This window comes from Brachyistius frenatus, unplaced genomic scaffold (assembly GCF_029030835.1).
Source record: "Brachyistius frenatus isolate BFR_SWC_R1_liver_20210118 unplaced genomic scaffold, ASM2903083v1 Contig_161, whole genome shotgun sequence".
Lineage (NCBI taxonomy): Eukaryota > Metazoa > Chordata > Actinopteri > Embiotocidae > Brachyistius > Brachyistius frenatus.
Genome location: NW_027210760.1, coordinates 441,890 through 461,480, shown reverse-complemented (window position 1 = coordinate 461,480; position 19,591 = coordinate 441,890). Strand labels below are relative to the sequence as shown.

Sequence of the window (19,591 nt, the reverse complement as noted above, 5' to 3'; positions counted from 1 at the left end):
AAATCGAACGAATGTCTCAATATATCATCAACTACATGTTTAGGTTATTGTGACCCGACTTTACGTTCATGGGATCAACCAGCTCGACGTAGAATGTGAAAGTATGAAAAGTGTCATTTCCGGTGGCCAACAGGGGGCACTATGACTATGAGCGAATATTATCACACAGGGCGGGGCTGTTATCATACCTGTGATGTTTGGAGAAGGTCGGTCCATGTACATAAGATTTAAAGCAACTCGTAGTTTCATGGCGAGACCTCAAAATGGCCACCACGCTACGGGCACACACATCGATGAAAACAAATTATTTATACAACTTTTAATCCCAAACATGTTTTCTATTCATAGAACCTAAATTCAAGTCGGTCGGACAAAATCTATCGGAATAGTTCGACAAAGTACAACGTGTCAGAATCGGCCAAAATGGCGACTAAATTCAAAATGGTGGACTTCCTGTCGAGTTGACGTAACGGTGCAATGTAACTTTTTTGTGCGTCTAGGTGTGATACAGGTGTCCACCGGATTTCGTGAATTTAGGTAAATGTGGGCGCCGGGGCATCTCTTTAGGGGGCGCTCTAGAGCCGTTTGGCCGCGCCCACTCGCGACTCCACTAGAATACGGAATTTTTTCGCCGGGAGACATATGTGTATCCACTTTCATGAGTTTTTGAATATGATAAAGCTTCCAAAAAGGCAAATCACTTTACGTAAGAAGAAGAACGACGAACTACCAAGAACATTTTTACGAAATACAACAGGGCTTTCGCACCGATGCTCGGTGCTCTGGCCCTAATAAACAAAACTATGGAAGAGAAAAACCATGATGTAAAGATGTAATGGTGCCCTATAAATGCATAGATAGCGAAAGAGAGAGAGAGGAGGGGAGCTCAGCACTTCATGGGATGTTCCACAGCAGCTTCGGCCTATAACAGCATACCTAAGGGGCCACCTGAGCCAGCCGACTATAAGCTTTATCAAAAGCAATGTTTCAAGCCTAACCTTAAAAGGGGAGAGGGTGGCTGCCTCCCACACTGAAGCTCGGAGCTGGTTCCACAGGAGAGGGGCCTGAAAGCTGAAGGCTCTGCATCCCATTGTACTTTTGAAAAGTCTAAGAACCACAAGCAGGTCAGAATTCTGAGATCAAAGCACTCTATGATTGGTCATTAAGAACTTTATAAATCAACAGGAGCATTTTAAATACTATTCTTGATTTTATAGGAAGCCATGAAGAAAAGCTGAATTAGGAGAAAAGTGATTTCTCTTGCAAAATCCTGTCAGTACTCGCATTTTGGATTAACTGCAGGCTTTTTAATGAGTAATTTGGACATCCTGACAACAAGGAACTACAATAATCTGTCCCTGAAGTAACAAATGCATTGATTAGCTTTTTTGCAGGATGAAGCAGGATGTTTTTTGAAAGCAATCCTCGAGAGTTGCTTTACCTCCCAGAAGTGCTGGAGACCAATGCCAAGTCATCCATAGAACTAAGTGATTAGATAGAGAATTTGGTGTTTAGAGAAAGGTGTTTACTAGTAATAACTTCAGTTTTGACCAAATTTAGAAGTACAATTTTTTTTAGTTTCACCCTTTTGAAACTATTGCATTTTTTCAGTGATTTCTCTTATGTGGGTTCATAGATTGATATATCGAGGTGTAATCTGCTCAAAAATGGAAGTTTATTCAGTGTTTCGTTATGATATCACCTAAGGGGAGCATGTATAATGTGAAAAGTATTGGACCTAGCACCAAACTTTGACCTGAAGGAGTCATTATGGACATGAACGAGTCATTGTGGACATGAACAAATTGAAATCTATCCATTAGATACAATTTGAACTAGCCTAATGCAGCTCATTTGATCCCAATAACATGTTCCAATCTCTGTAATATAATCTTGTGATTAATTGCATGTCAAATGCAGCACGGAGGTCTACCTGAGTCCATTGAGAGGCTTGAAGATTATTTGTAATCAGTGCTGTTTCTATGCTATGATATACTCTAAAGCCTGACTGAAAAACTTCAAACAGACATTCCTCTGCAAATGGTCGCATACTTGATTTGCAACAACTTTTTCAAGGATTTTAGAAACAAAGGGTCGGTTGGAAACCTGTCTACAGTTATCTAAAACATTGTACACATAGTATAATATAGTTACCCTCAGTAATAGGTTATGATAATGTAATATTGAATATCAGAAACATCATAGTAATCCTGAAACAATTTATTATTAAAATATATATATTTTTTTAAAGCTGCTTCCTCCCACTCGTCATTATCTCCTTGCAAAGAAGGCAATATTCTATGAACAAATTACATATGTTTCACAAATCAGTGAGTTCAGACATACAAGTTGTTAGGCCCTTATGAAATAGCCATTTTGGTCTTTTCAGGAGAACAGCCATCTGACGGTAACTTGTGGTAATTAGACGTGTTATTAAATGTACACAATTTCCTAATGCACCAAATATTTAGTCCAGCCAATTGGCAGACGGGCGGTAGCAATGATTGGCTACATCGGGGCTTGGGTCTCCTTTGATAAAGACAGAAGTACGAGATCAATCTTCTGCTATTGCACTCAGCCCTCAGAGTCCCTTGTCCTCTAGCAGGCCCTCACTTCAAAGCCAGGGGAACATAATGTACAATCTTTTAATAGCTTTAGACCAAAGCTCTGGGGAGCTCTGTGCCACTGTATACCCTGCCTCAGTCTAAACACCTAATCAAGATTACCTGGGCTGGCCACAATAGCAGCTAAATGCAATTCAAGATCCACAGCCTCTTTGAAGTCTTCATTGCGAAAAGCAGATGTTTCTCGGGTACAGGAGGTAATACAGCAAGCTGCAACTGCCAGACTTTGTTGTGATTTCGTCTTGCAGAGAAGCAATTACGGGCCTCCCAATTTAGAAGAAAAGATATTACACAGCTTACCGTGCTCAAAATGCAATACATACTTGATCATTTGTTCCAACTGATTGGGAGTTTTATAATGGCTAACAAAAGGCAATGTCAGGGGGAATGAGTAAAAAACATGTTTGTGTGTGTTAGTGTGTACACTGCCGAACATACAGCTGTCACTGACACCTGCTCTTGATGTTCAACCAACTGCTCTGTGCTTGTTTATCATCTGTAATAGAACCCAAATGTCTAAAGGTGTCTGGTGTCTGGTGTTCATGTGTGTTTCAGTTAATTACCAATAGCCTAACAATTTGCCTAAAGGTGGAGACAAAGCTAATTTTAGACAATATCTAAATGGATTGAATGCACTTATTTGAGGTTACCTGGAGGACAGTATCTGCCAGATGGCTGTAACGTAAGGTTAAGAAAGGACCACATACTGTAGCTTACATATTGAAGCAAAATAATGTTTGTCTTACATTTTTCTGTGCTTGCAGCTTAATCTTGGGCAATCAGATCTGAGATGCAATCACAAACACACTATTGATGGATATGTTTCAACTGGATCCACTAATTTATCATGACCTTCACCTATTCATGCTCACAGAATCAGTGGCATTCAGTGAAAAAGTCTTCAGCATGTCAATATCATTGATTCACTCAGATGGCCCTCTCTCACTCAGGGGAGTCCTGAAGTTAACTAAATGATTTTCATTACAGTGTTAACACAACGTATTTCTACGCTTCAAACGGGTACATTAGCAACAACTGAAACAGTAAATTGATGTAATATTATGTGGTCGATGAAGGCAGGCATCGATAGTATGAATGCAGTATTGATAGCCCTGAGTTGGTTTTAAGGGGATTTAAGTGAAGGCTTTGGTTCCAGACGATAAAAATGTAACGGAAATTAGTTTCTGCATTCATCTGTATGAGCATGTTTCTTTCTGTTTGGCTATTTGTGTCTGCCTAAAGGTGCATGTGGAAGTGCTTTCACACCTACCTTGTTTGGTCCAGACCTTCAGACTTTTCAGTTTGGTCTAAAATAGCAAGTATAAAAGGTTTCTTGGACCACCGACTAGACCAAAGGACCAAAATTTGGTTTAACCAAAAGAGGTAGTCTCAATCCAGATCAAACTGCACCATGACTAAGTTCATTTGTAGCGTGGAAACACTTTTTGGATGGTTCTGACTATCGGACAAATTTCAGGAAATTGAGGCCGCGTACCTTTTCTCATTAAACAATAGAAAAAGTAAAAGAACCAGAAGAGAAGTAAAAATGAGCCACAGTAGTCCATAGGGAGAGAAGGAGAGTTTTTAACTGTAACTTGGTCTGATGAAGAAATGAAAACTGAGCTTGAAAAATGCATAAAAATGCAGAAACCTATGATCTGTTTTCACAGAGGAAAATCAATGTTGGTCATCACGCCATAATAATTATAATAATATACAATATAATATATTATAATTTAAATTATAGTAATGATAATTTGTTCATTTCTTTTTCTTAATTCAAACGGGAAAAGTCCAAAAGATCTGGATGGAAATCTGCAGACGCTAGATGTACAGTGTCAAAAAAAACAACAATCAGTGTTAAGTATAGGGACACAAATATGTCATACAAATTTATTTTGTGTGCTTGCAAAATTGCAAGATGAAAGGAAAGGGAACTGGATCAAATGTATAGAATGTAACAAAAAAAAATAGCCCAGACAATGGTATAAAGATGTAGTGAAATTGAGTTTGTCTCGAGACGCTCTGTGTGTGTAAGCTTCATTGTGTTAATTCTACCGTGGGCTACCGAGCTGCTGCACAGTAGAAACACTATCACCCTGTACTGTATACTTTATCAAATATGGACACAGTCACTGATGGCATGGGACTTGCTGGAAAGGATTTTTAAAACTTAAAAGAGGAGTCAGAGTGAAAAAGGAAAGGATTGGAAAAATATAATTAATTTAAGCACTTCAGCAGCCACATTAATGCTGCCAATCAGAGTTTTTTGCCGCCTGGAATTGGCAAAGCCGATTAATGCTAAATCAGCAGGATTAGATGCGTGAGACACATTCACTCACTCAGCTTCCTGCTCAATATTTTGGGCAGATCTCACAAAGAGCCCTTCTTACCCTTCTTAAAACATTGTGCCTCTTAACTTAGAGTTCATGCTTGCCTGTTGTTGTTTGTGTGGTGTAAATGGGTTGATTCAGAGTTGATGCTTTGTCTTACACACCACCTTCAGAAAAAGGCCAAGCTATACTTTACAAGTTAGCATATCTGACAGATTTGTAGAGGAGTTGGAAGTATAAATGTATTGCAACACTATATTAAAAGGTTGTTTGCAGGCATTCAAATAGTGTATTCCAGTTGAGTATGAGTATCTGTATCTGTGTACAGATATTAACTGCCTGGTTTGAGTTTGGAATACAGGTTTTTAAGATTTGAATGCTAGCTTGAACTACGCCTGTTTGTTTGTTTTGGGTTAGTGAATTAACACCTCTGTATACTGTGTGAATGATTTAAAGCAATCCTCGTCAGATTATTTATAGTTGTACCTTATGCTGTAAATGTTATTCTCATAATGATGATCTTACCTCCTAGGTCACTCAGATCAGCAAAGGGAAGAAAGCCCAGCAGAATAAATACCTCAACCCCTCTCAACAGGAGCCGCCTCTTGCCCTGGGGGTCAAAGCTGAACATGGAGACTGTAGGAGCACCCCAATAGCAAAACCAGTCAGTATGACTCCGCTAAAATCCCAGAAGACAGCTTCGTCACAGCCTTTGCCTCCTACAATTCACCTCAACATCCACGTCAATACTCCATCACATCTCCTTCCACTATTCCAGCAGACAAGCCCGGATGCCATCATCAAGTTCTCTGCCTCTGAAGTTGCCATGCCCCGGGGGTACCAACAAACCAATCCAAGAAGGTCCACCCACATATCTTGGGATGGGCTAAATACACAATATCACCAACAACAACTGGACAGTACTGAACAATGGCAAAGGTAAAGTATTTTTTAACATTTAATACTAATGATAGTGATAAAGATATTGATTTTTAGGAGCTCAGGAGAATTGGATCCCTGTGGCATCAAATATTGGCAGTAATAAAGAAAAAATTAAAACAAAAAACAAGCATTGGACAAACTACATGTAATCAATGGAATAATGTGACAAATGACAGCAGATTTGTGGTCTCTAAAAAGACAGCATCTGGACTGACAGAGGAAATGCCACCATGTGTCTTATGAAAATTGATAAAACTAAGCATATTTGGTATTTAAAAAAAAGTAATATCATTGTATGATATGAAGAATACCTTATGTCTCATAATACATTGTCATGGTACACTTCATTATTAATACACCAATAATTTTGTGTTTCAGGACAACTGCATTACAGCGTCCTTTGTCCTGTGAAGAGGAGGACCAGAAGTGGAGTCCAAATGAGGTTTACATGAGGCAATTTGTGCATGACCTCACCAGGACATCCACCACAGCTTCATCACAGGGCTCAGGCTTCAACACAGTTCTGCCCCCAATTGGAAATCAAATGACAGGAAAAAGGCCTGAACTGAGACACGGTCGGAATGTGAACACAGCGTACCGAATGCATAGAAGCAAAATTGCAGGCCTGGTTCAGGTGGAGAAACAGGAGCAGATGAGGGCAAGAGTCACTTACAAGGTTAGTGTCTGCCAGTTTTATCTATCCCAGAAAGAGAGAATACTGCCAGTTTACTTGGTTTTCCTCTGCTGTAAAGTACTTATATTCATCAGAACATTGTATGTCTGAAACAATTGGTGTGACATCCAGATTAGATAGAGAACATACAATGCAGTGTCTAAAAAAGTTTGGACACTGTGTAAAATGTAAATAAAAACAGAATGTGACGAGGATTTCCAGCAACAACGCTTCAAAAAAGTTGGGATATTGAAAACAAGAGACTAGAAAGGTTGTGTAATGCTAAAAAAACAAAACAAAAAAAAACACATGGTAAAATATATCTCACAACTAATTAGATAAATTAGTAACATGTAACATGTATGTGTATAAAAAAAAGCATTCCATAGAAGTAGAGTCTCTCAGCAGTGAAGAGGGGTTCAATAATGATCTTCAATGTCAAATTGAAGAATTTGTAGAATTCATCATCTACTATATAGTAGATGATGAATTCTACACATTAGAAGAAGAGTGCTGGAAGAATGCTGAGAAGTAAGCATAAGTTAATTACGCACACTTAAAGCTCTGGCCGCTTTGAGTTTGCTTAATTTACTTTCCAATCATTAATTGAATGGCCCAAGCTGCAATGCGCAACTTCCCCTGACCTTTTGTGTGTAAATGATGCAGCGCCACACTGCGTGGCCTGGATGAAAAAGCTTTTAAATTGTCCCCCTTTATGTGTGCTTTGAGTGAAATACATTTGTAGTTAACCCGAGCGCCTTTAATATTTTATGGCTGAGATTGTCTACAGTGTCATGACTTGTGGCAACTGCCTGATTCTCATTCACTTCAATAGACAAGTAAGCTTTATGTGATTAACTGAATCAGAATGAAAAAGAATCCTGTTTTAATTGTTTTTAATTAGTAGGTCTTCCACCAAACCTGTGGGATTTTGGATATGTCTGTTCATGTGCTCTTTTGTCCACATAAATAGCCCTGCACCGGCACTTAGACCTTATTTGTAGGCGCCAGTTCGCTTCAAAATTTACACCGAAATTATGCTGCATCAGCACAGCTTTACCGGCACCCCCCCTGCTGCACCTATCTCAGTGGAGCCTATTCACGTTGATCCACAAAAATTGCAACTCAGCGCAAGTGTAGAAAAAAAATCCCCTTGGCAAAATGCCAATGCTTCTGAGTTTGTGCTGCACCAGGTACAAAAATAGGGCCTACTGTTTTTATAGTGGCTTAAATTGGTCTCAGTTAAAATATATGGTCCCAAATCAACACAAGAACTTGTTCACTCGAATCATTAAAAAATAATCCTATATGTAGCCCTTCTTAGTGGTTGTAAAAGGTGGAACATATTTAGGCTGCAAACGGCTTCAAACTGTTGTGTCACAAACATTTAAATTGAGCGTGAATAGCTTGGTTTTAATGCTGGATAATCATGTATACTGAAAAAGTTTACAAAAGGACCAAATGTGGCCTTTTCTGTAATTTATTCATTTGTCAACATTTTAAACTGTGTTTAAATAGGGTTCAGTGGTCAAATGTAAATTAGAAATATAAGAGCACATTATACAGTTCCACCTCATAAAAGTGTCACATGAATTCTTGAATTGAGTGGCATTCCCCCTTAATCCCCATGCACACGAGAGGTTACACAAATAAATGCCCCTTTGAAGTCCCAAATAATCCCCTCAACTGTCATGTAGAGATTTCCTAATCCAACATGAGTGTTCTGGTGACTAAGGGCACAAAACATCAGGTTGTCTAGCTCCACTAAGATACACACAATTGCTATCACATGATGACTATATACACCACTGAGCTGCAGGATCTGAAAAGCCATTTGAAGATGTGTCAGAGGATAAAGTGATTAGAAGAGAGAGTCTGTGAAGCATAGGGCCACTAAAGACACCCATTTACATTTTAATGATCCGGCTGTTGTTGTTGTCGTCCTGGTTTGTTAGGCTGTCCTGCACAGGTAAGTCCTCAGTAGAAAGTGACCCAGCTATCCTCTTGTTTCCTCTGTGCTCACATAAACTATAGCCATAAACCATATAACCATAAACTTATAACCATATAAATCTAACGATTTTGTGTTGTGTCTTAAAAGGTACTTTGTTTCACGTGTCAAACTCAGCACTTTTCAACAGTTTCTGAATCACTGCAAGATAGTTAAATGCCAATAACTGTTGAAAGAAAACTTTACACTGCGTTCGTACATTAGTGAAACTAACCAGAACACAACACGGCATACTTTAAAATAAAGTATGTCTTTTTGGGATTGTGCTGTAAATGCCCCAATACATAAATATTATCTTCAAGGCTCACTTGGTAGTCACAAGATTTTAAATCGTTGGCTATGCTTTTTGACAATTCATACACTGCACACCCAAAATATTCCCAATAGAATTAGGATGCCAATTACTGGCAAAGAGGAAAAATTAAATGATAACAGACAGATTTATTATATAATATAATTTGTCATATTAATGGTACGTATTTTGTGAAAGACAGAACCAATTATTTTGGAAACAGCCAAAAGTACTGTCTAGCTTTCAACAATCAACAAGTTAGGTTGCCGGTGAGTTAGGCGGACCAAAGATAAGACAGAAAGTATGATTAAGTGCTTAGGGTCGTATGAATACTGGAGCCTTCACATTGTCCTCCTGTGGTGCCCACCACTCTCCACTCCTTGACCTCTCATCTCTTTTACAATGCTCGCCATCATGTCTGACAAGATTACAGGCTCAATTTGTAAAGCAGCTGTGCCTAGGCATAAAAGTTGAAGAGCGTGACTTAGGGGTTGGAGAAAGAGAGGTACGGGCTTGGAAAGAAAGGTACCCTGTTGTGCCTATCGCCAAAGGCTGAAGCAAACTGAAATCCTCTTTCCAAAAAGCAGCCACGACAATCTGAAGTGATTAGCCTTATAACCCTTCTGTCTGGGGCATCTTGTAGTCTACATGCACATATGTATACGTAGTTTCTCTCTCTCTCTCTCTCTCTCTCACACACACACACACACACACACACACACACACACACACACACACACACACACACACACACACACACACACACACACACACACACACACACACACACACACACACACACACACACACACACACACACACACACACTACCATCAACATCACCACCATACGTGCAAAGGAATGGCTTCAGTGCATCCTTTCTGTCTGTCTGTATAACTTGACACTTCATCTTAACATGTCCATGAGAAAAATACTTCCATTTCATATCAGAGCAGAATGATAAAACAATGTTTAATATATGGTGTATGATGCCAAGGCAAAATCCCTAAAATGCTGACACATTGCAATAAACAAAATACAATGTCACTCACACTGAGGTTTTGTCTCGCCATGTCATCTGCCAGGAATTGTCTATTATTATACTGTATTATCAGTCATATTATCTCAAAGCACCATGTGAATTTAATGAGAAACATTTAAATGAATCAAAATTGCAATAGGAACTATATGTTTTGTGCCATTTGCCATCTTGATACTGTTTGAATCATCTTATTGAGATTTGATTTTCCCTTGGAAAACAAACAAAAAGCACTGGCATTGATGTAAAGTAGTAATAGATTCTCGGAGTAAATTGGGTAGTTTGCATGACCTAGCTGGGCAGACAGAAAAAAATAGCACCACCCCCAGAGACACAAATTCACCATCATAATTTAGTCTGTTAGCATGCTAACATTTGCTTACTTGCAGTTCACTGTGCTGCTGAGACTGAAATGAATTACATCAGTTTTGCAGGTATTTGGTCATTAACCAGATTATTGGACAAATTGCAATTTGGACCCTAGTAATTAAAACATTTTCTGACTGGAAAACTAATATCAAAGTGAATTTTCAAGGCAACCCATCTGACTGTTGCTGAAACAATTGACCTAATACGATAATAAGTGAAACAGTGGTACTCATGGTGGTCCTAGAGTAACAGTCAAGAGATCACCAAAGTTATTATGATACATTGTCTCAGAATCATGAATGTCTGCACAACATTTTGTGCCAATCAATTTATTAGATTTTGAGATATTTCTCTGGATAAGTGAAACTTTTGACCTTCTGGTGGCATTATGAAAGTTACCACCAAAGTTATTATCTTAAATCCCCGGGGGACCCGGGGGATATCTGTATTGAATTTCTTGATATTTCAGTCTGGATCAAAGTGATTGACACTGCCATCCAGAGCCATGAAAACAGTCTCTGGGTGTGTGGTATGTTTGTTGCCAAGAGTGAATGTTCACAACCCCCCAAATATGGACTGTTCCCCATTGATGAGATATTGACCTGAAGAATGCCATATGAGAGTTTTATTTTTGCTTCAGTATTACCACATACATAGTTAAATACATTTGTGGTAATAAGGAGTACAGTGGTGATGTAGAGATACAGTAGCATACATCAATACTGTACAGTATACTGTGACAGCAGCAGTGAAAACCTTCATATTGCTGCACATTTTCTCGCACACTCTTATATAACAGTGTAGTTCACTGAGTATGTTTTGTTTTTCCCTGTTTCTGCAAAGTAGTGAAACGGTCAAAATAAAAAGAAGATAGTGTTACAAAATACAACCCCATTTCCCCCAAATTAGAAAGCTGTGTTAAATGTAAATTAATACAGAATACAGAAAGATTTGCAAATCATGTAAGCCCATATTCAATTAAAAATAGACCAAAGACTACATATCAAATGCTGAAACTGTGAAATTGTAATTGTTTTGTGAAAAATATATGCTCACTTTGAATTTCATACCAGCAACACGTCTCAAAAATGTTGGGACAGGAGCAATGAAAGACTGGAAAAGTTGTGTTAATGCTAAAAAAAAAAAAAAACACCTTGTGAAACATCTTACAACTAATTAGATTGATTAGAAAAAGGTCTGTGACGTGATTAGGTATAAAAAATTTAAAAAAAAGAACATCCCAGAGACGCAGAGTCTCAGCAGTGAAGATGGGGAGAGGTTTACCACTGTGAAAGACTGTGAGGTAAAATAGTGCAACAATTTAATAATAATATTCCTCAACGTGAAATTGTGAACAATTTGGGGATTTCATCATCTACGGTACATCATGTCATTAAAAGAGTCAGAGAATCCGGAGGGACAAGGCTGGAAAACAATATTGGATGGCCGTGATCTTTGGGCACTGCATTAAAACCAGCCACAATTTTGTAGTGGAAATCTCTGCATGGGCACAGAAACACTTCATAGTTCATTGCTGCATCCACAAATGCATGCAAAGAATAAACTATATATATATATATATATATATAGGCTGTGTTAAATGTAAATTATATAACAGTGTAGTTCACTGAGTATGTTTTAGTTGCCTGATCTGAGGGCACTGCTTTCTGTGGGCCCGAGCTCATTTAAGATAGACTGAGGCAAAGTGGAAAACTGTTCTGTGGTCTGACTAATTTAACATTTTTGATTATTTTAAAAAAATCAAAGATGCTGCATCCTTCAGGCTAAAAAGGAAAAGGACCATCAGGCTGGTTATCAGCGCACAGTTGAAAAGCCAACATCTGTGACGGTATAGGGGTGCATTAGTGCACATGGCATAGCTGGCTTGAATGATACAGGTCTGGGTGCTAAACTGGCCTGCCTTCAGTCCAGACCAGACACCCATTTAAAAAATACAACAAAACTCTTCACACTCTTTCGCTCTCTTCCTCTCTATGTCTCTCTCTTTCTGTCTCTCACTTAGGCACACAGTCTGAAAGACTACAAGCAGCTAAAGTCAGATGTAAAACTGCAAGGCCTTGGTCCTGACTACACAGCAATTGAAAATACAGTAAGTATTTGCCTCTATTGTCAGTCGGTGACATATCAGCTGAAAAAGTCATTCACCCGTAGACCTACACCACCAAGTTTTGTTGTGAGTTCATTCATCCAGAAACAGCATGATAGATTAGATTGTCGTAGGATAATGCATAAGCAGGCTTGTCAATTTGCTCTTTAAATGGTTAACACAGCAGGGGGTTGTAAATACTTTGTGGGTATTGCTGAATTTGGTTACCCCGTTCTTCCTTTTCTTGGCTGATACTACTATACCCTATTTTTTTGAAGTGGAAAACTTTCAGAGCAATTTTTCACCCCACAATGGAAACTTAAACAACCACTCTAAAAACACAAATTTCCTGAGAAACAAAGTGGACCATAAAGGGGAGCTGATCAGATGTGTTGAATATAATTAAAACACAGTATTGGTAATTCAGGTGAGGGCTTTCTCAATGACATCAAGTATATTATTGATTTAGTAAGTATGGATCCAACAAAACTGCAACATGTGGAAGACAGAGAATGTCGGTGTAGCTAATCAAACATAAAAAGGTGTCAGTTGAAAAATCATGTAATAGGTATGTTGCATAGTTTCCTCAATGATAAACAGACTTTGACCATTGAGAAAGTTCTGTTGGTAAAACTAATCCAGACACACACAAATAAGTACAAGCACACAAATTCACACACAGCCACACTGGACAATAGATAATATGTGTCTGCACTAAGAGACTACTTTATGTGGCTTTCTTTTCTTTTTCTCATCACGTGTACAAACGTGCGGACATTTTACCACCAAGAATGTTTGTCTGTAAAACAAACTGTATTGTTTTCTTTTTTACTTGCATGTATGCAACTTATAAGAAATGACAGTTATTCACAAATATGAGGCAGAAATCCATCTGTAAATTTCACATCATTCACAACATTTTTCTTATTATTATATTTGAGGCCGTTTCTGGCCTTTAATACATTTTGTGGCCCACAAATAAATGACACAGAAGAACACGATACAAAATTCACCCTGCATGATGTTATATTAACTATGCTATATAAAAAAAAAAAAACAAATATAAGATCAATTGTAAGCACTGATTCATGCAGACAAAAAAATATTAAACAGTCCTTGTGCCCTAAACCTTGATGTTAACAAGTGGCCATCTTTCATTTCATCATTTAAAAGCTTCTAAGCCGTTGCAGATAAAATTACATTTACAAAGAAAAACAAAAGTACCCCTAAAAAGTTAAGTGCTCTTTCTGCTTCAATATCAAATTTGTTAATTAATTCCAGTTGTAAAAAGTGAGCATGTCTGGCCAATTTACACTAGACTGAGCCCTGAACATCGCCAGGGCCAAGCCTATTAGCGAATGATATGTGTAAATGTTGATAGGCTCACTGAACGGCTTGCTGTGTTTGGTTTTGTTGAGCTGCATGGAGAGGCTCTGCCCCCCCTGGCAGAGCCTCTCCATGCATACACAAAGAGATGGGAGAAAAGCCTTCAGGGAGAAATGGCTCAGTTAATTAAACTCCCCCCTTCCATAATCTGCTTCTGTTTCTCTCTCTCTCCCACTCCCCCTCTCCCACCTCACCCCCTCACCATCATCATGCTGAGAAAATGGAACGACAGAAGCTGTATTCAAATGTGATCCGCGATCAGAACAAAAAGATAAGTAGGATTCCCTTTCCTCCCGCCAAGGACCCGGAAGGCAACAACAAGAAAGTTCCCAGGATGAAGGTGTGTTGTCTGTTTCTTTTTGAGTGTGTGCGTGTTTGTGTATAAGTGTGAACATGTCTCTTTCAACATGTTTGTGTGGCTGTGATTATTAAAGCGAAAAAACCTGTGATGAAAAAAAAAGACAAAAAAAAAAGTTTTCACCTACACCTGTCTTACAAAACCTGTCTGGCAGGCTAATAATACGTTATTTGGATTCATTGAGCATTACATGTTGATCCTGGGTAACTGGTGTCACGCCGATGGTTAGCTGTACATCATGATAAATTACAGGCAGAAATCAGAACCCAAATCAAACCCACCCAAAAAATTATTGAATTATAAAATATTGAATTATGTAGACACATAACTAACATATTTAAAGCATTACTGCCAACTTTTGAAAAGACAATGACATAAATAGATCATGGTTTTGTCCTCACAGTTTGTGTATTTAATAGTGAATTATTATTGTGAATGCATATAATCTACACAAAATATTATTGCAAAAAAAGAAAGACAGAAAGGAAGACTGCAGAGAAAGTGCAAATAAATGTTTGGCTTAATAAATCGAAAAATCGGAAAACCTAAAATCGTATCACTGTTTATTAGTAATAGAGAGCGCTTGTTTTTTGTATTGTCGTCATCAATTTATTTAGTTGTTTACACCGTTGTCTCATGTTTTGGTAGAGTTCAAAAGCAATATAATAAGTAGTTATGGTATTACTGTAAAAAATATAAAATCATTTCACAATTAGTTAAATCATCTGAAAAGACACTAGACTGCTACTATTCAATCCTTTGAACTTGATCTGATCTATGAAGGACGGCCAGGCTGTGTATTGCACTAATCTCACTTTGTGAGACAGTTTTCATGGGATTTTCTAGAAGTTCCAAAACACGCAACAATATCAAATCAGCTAACGGTGATGCAGTCAACAACAGAATTTTGAACTATACATTATATAACATATACGTTGTTATATTTCTCTGCATCAGTTAAGTTCTGTAATTGGTGGTTATATGTTGGACTTTACTTTTGAAAAATACAGCAGTAACATTTTGGAAATGGGATTTCTGGAGGACCAAAAACATTTTTGACTGCAGCTCGTATATGGTAATGAAACTCACACTTAACATGTGTAGACATCTCTCTCTCTTTTTTTTGTTATAGGCCTTGGAATATGCCAAGACCATAGCCAAACCCCCTGTACAGTCCAAACCAAAACAGCAACAGAAACACCAGTCTGAAGGCTTCATTGACAACACTCCTTACCTGAGGGACTTGGATGTATCACAGCTGGCTATCCTGGAACTCCTTAGAAAACGGCATGAAGAAGAAAAGCAGGCTGTGGCACTCTTTAGAAAAGTACATATTGTCTGAGGCGAGGTGCTATGGAACCCGTGCTATGTCCCTTGCATAGGATGGCATAGGACATAAAATGCTGCTTCATCAAATTTGACTTAGCATCCCATCAGCAAATGATTATTACACACATTTTCTAGAATTTTTCTAAATAGTCATAATAGATATGAAAGACTTTGAGTAATCTTTGAGGAGATTAGCTAGTGTCTGATCACTGAATTACTTTGCCGCACGAATAGATTGGCTGTTCTCTCATAACAAACAGATTGTAGGCCTTCAAATGTATGGTTATGCTACTTTGTAAAATAAGACATCCTGATAATGATAAAAAAAATATATATCTATTGTAATACGTCTGTAGACAAGAAGACTATGAAACAAAATAAACAAACAAAAAAATGTTGTATGTACATGTATGTGTAAAATGGAAATGAAAACAGAATACAATGATTTATAAATCATGTAAACCAATATTTAATATCAAATACACTAAAGACAACATATCAAATGTTGAAACAGAGACATTTTATTGTTTTATGAAAAATATGTGCAACACATCAAAAAAAAAAAGTTGGGACAGAGGCATGTTTACCACTGTTTTGCATCACTTCTTGTTCTAACAGCACTCTGTACATGTATGGTAACTGACGAGACCAGTCTCTGGAGTTTTGGAAGTGAACTGTTGTCCCATTCTTGCCTGATGTAGGATTTCAGCTGCTCAACAGTTCATGGTCTTTGTCGTATTTTTCAATTCATGATGCTTTCAAATGTTTTCAATGGGTGACAGGTCTGGACTGCATGCAGACCAGTTTATCACCCGGACTCTATTACTACGGAGCCATGCTGTTGGAATACGTGCAGAATGTGGTTTGGCATTGTTTTTACTGATATAAGCAAGAAATGCAAGAAACGTTGTCTGGATGGCAGCATACTGCTCCAAAACCTGTATATGTCATTCAACATTCATGGTTCCTTCCCAGAGGTGCAAGCTATCCATGCCGTGTATAATAATGTCTCCCTGTACCATCTTCAATGCTGGCGCTGATAATAAGCTGCATGGCCCCGCCCCTCTTTAGCTTGGAAGATGCAGCGTCCATGATTTCCAAATAGAATTTCAAATTTTTATTCTACAGACCACAGGACAGTTTTCCACTTCGCTTCAGTGCATCTTAAATGAGCTCGGGTCCAGAAGGCGTCTGTGTTTCTGGATCATGTTTCTATCTGGTTTCTTCTTTGCATGGTAGAGTTTTAACCTGCATTTGCGCCTGCAACGATGAACTGTGTTCACAGACAATGGTTTTCAAAAACGGTTCCGAGCCGATTCACTGATTTCCACGATAGAGTTGTGTCTATTTTTAATGCAGTGCCACCTGAGGGCCCATAAATCACTGTATCCAATGTTGTTTTTTGGTCTTGTCCCTGAGACTTCTCTGAGAGATTTCTCAAAATTCTCTGAATCTTTTAATGATGTTAAAAACCGTAGATGATGAAATCCCCAAATTCTTTGCAATTTTAGACAAAAGGAAAACTCTTTTAATTTTTGCACTTTTTGCCCACGCGGTCTATCACAGAGGGGTGAACCCCTCCCCATCTTCACTGCTGAGAGACTCTGCCTCTCTGGGATGCTCTTTTTATACTCAATAATGTTACTGATATTTATAGATTTTAACACAACATCCCAACTTTTTGGAAACGGGGTTGTACATTGCCCTACTAGATACTGAGGTTATCTTTAAATAGGATTTTGTAACAGGTCATGTCACATTGTGACTTGTACATATATTGGGTTGTCAGCATTTTAGCCAAGTATATTAAAAAAAAAAAAGCAGTTTTATTGCCTCTGCAAGCTGCTCAGTGTACTCTCAGTGCCTTAGCATTATAATAAGGCCAAGTGGATCATTAATGTTGCACTTCTAACTCAGGTTGGGCACTGGATAATGATTTCTGGTTTATTTAAATGTCTAGTTTTCTCAAATGAGCCACACCAAAATACAAATATATCGTTTTTTTTAAATATTATTTGAAGTTTTTGTTTTATTCATTAATGCAGGAGTACTGTCAACAGGTTTACACAAAATAAAGATTTTGGATTGCTGCTTACTTCAATTAAGATTTTAGCTGTATGGAATGCCGAGTGGAACTGAGTCTCAAGCCAACACTTTAAAAGAATCAGTCTTCACTTCTTAATGTGTTCTTTCAAAGAATTTCTGAATGGCTTTTATCGTATTAAAGAGGCACCAACTATTGACATTAAAGGAGCTGCAGTTTAATGCACTTTGGGCTTCACCACTCAGCTGAAGCTGCCTAAAGTCGAAATTATAGTTCATCTCAGTGTTGCATTCTTTTTAATCAATACTGGTTTACAGTGAACTGATTTCATTTTAGAGTTTAATTTGGGTCGCTGACGGTCACAGCAGTGCGGTAACACTGGTAACACTGTTAAACTTAAGTAATCATGTTCAATTATATTCTCTCATTTTTGATCGAAACATCACATATCATATGCAGCTGCTGCCTGTAACTGAAATACTGTTGGATGTCAGAAACCCTTATTATAAAAGTATTTTTTTAGGAAAAAACTATAAACAGAAGAAATGAATGCACACTGTTTGACATGAGTGGATAAAGATGATTTATCCAGCGAACATCAGGTATTTCAAAATGGCAGAAATGAATCTTTGCATTAAAGGATGGCTATTGAATTCAAATTATGACACACATACAGTAAACGTTATCTTTTAAAGATTACAAACTTTTTATGCAATACATGCTTGATGTTTTAAATTGATTTTTGTTGTGGCACTTATAGGCAACATTATTGTATGTACAAATAAATCAGACAACTCAATTGTCGAAAATATACTACATTAACAACATTAAACAATGTAACCAGGTGAGAGAAGAAACTCTGATAATGTGGTTAAAAAAAACCAATAAAACAGGGGTGAGTGTTTTTTGTATTTATTTCTCAATTACCTTGATTTACACTGTCGCAAATTGTGCCCAGATTAAGGATGATACTTTGAAGCTCACTTGATTTGGTCCTAGTCCCACCTTTTTGTTGCCATGTTCTAAGTAGTAACTCCATTCCAAGGTGAAACACTCTCAAGCAGCTCATTTTACTAATTGAACCCTCAGATCAATTTCAAAGCACTATTTACCTCTGTGCAATATTTTAATTAGATTATAGTCTCCATTTAACCCATCATGGACTCTTTGAAGCTCTGTATTTTTAGTCTTAAGTCCTCAGATGCATGGTTGGAAACAAATGGCCGAGCCCTTTTTAATTTAATGAGAATCACTGCCTATCCAGAATGAGTCTCTTTGCATCCTTTTTTTGGTCCCACCTACTCATTTTTTGCCATTGAAATCCAGTTAATTGAAGGAGTCTTTCACTGCTATACATGAAGGGGGCCAAATTAGCATCCCTTTCTGCCCATTGGGAAGCTAAAGCAGACGCTGGATGCTTTGATGTGAGAAGCACACTTTCAGTAGGCGGCAAGCTTCCTGAAAATGAGCTGATGGCCCAGCTATTAAGTCCAAATGCAGATGCGTCCATGTGTTGCAAAATGCTTAATCTTTTAATTGATCACCTTCTGCGTGGCCTATTCTCATAATTTTTTTCCCAGCTGCTTGTTAATCAGAATCACATTTTGAAGATGACATAAATTGCTTTTCAAAAAGCAGGAAAGAAGGGTAAATTCAGCATGAAAAATGGGGGAGGATTTGCTTGTTATTGTGCAAATTCACAGTGATAATGGAGCATCTGATAAAACAATTTATTCCATGTAATGAGAGCTGTTTGAAGATTTTGAAATATCTATGGGTGGCTCATAATGCACATGATTCAGGAAAAGTGTTTATCAAATAAATACTTATTACCATTCTGCCCTCCATTTTTGTCAGTAGTAACAGTAGTTTGCTGGAGAGCTTGGTTAATTATTTATGGCTACAGTCACAGACATAAAGACGAAGTCTCTAAAGGGAGCAAAACTGAAATGTGACAGTGAAGTGGATTTAATTTAATATGCTGAACATCTGTTGATCAAGATTGCTTAAAGATGAATAAATGAGATATCATGCAGCATATGGGATAAATTACTTTATCAGTGAATTAATGAAATAACACGGAC

The 19,591-nt window shown here is 37.8% G+C and overlaps 1 long non-coding RNA gene across 1 annotated transcript; it reads left to right on the top strand.

Moving 5' to 3' along the window:
• The first annotated feature begins 5,530 nt into the window (after positions 1-5,530).
• Positions 5,531-12,445, top strand: LOC138631620 (uncharacterized). The gene is made up of 3 exons (XR_011311733.1): positions 5,531-5,896; positions 6,278-6,575; positions 12,307-12,445. It is a non-coding gene; the product is annotated as an uncharacterized lncRNA (long non-coding RNA).
• The last annotated feature ends 7,146 nt before the right edge of the window (positions 12,446-19,591 follow it).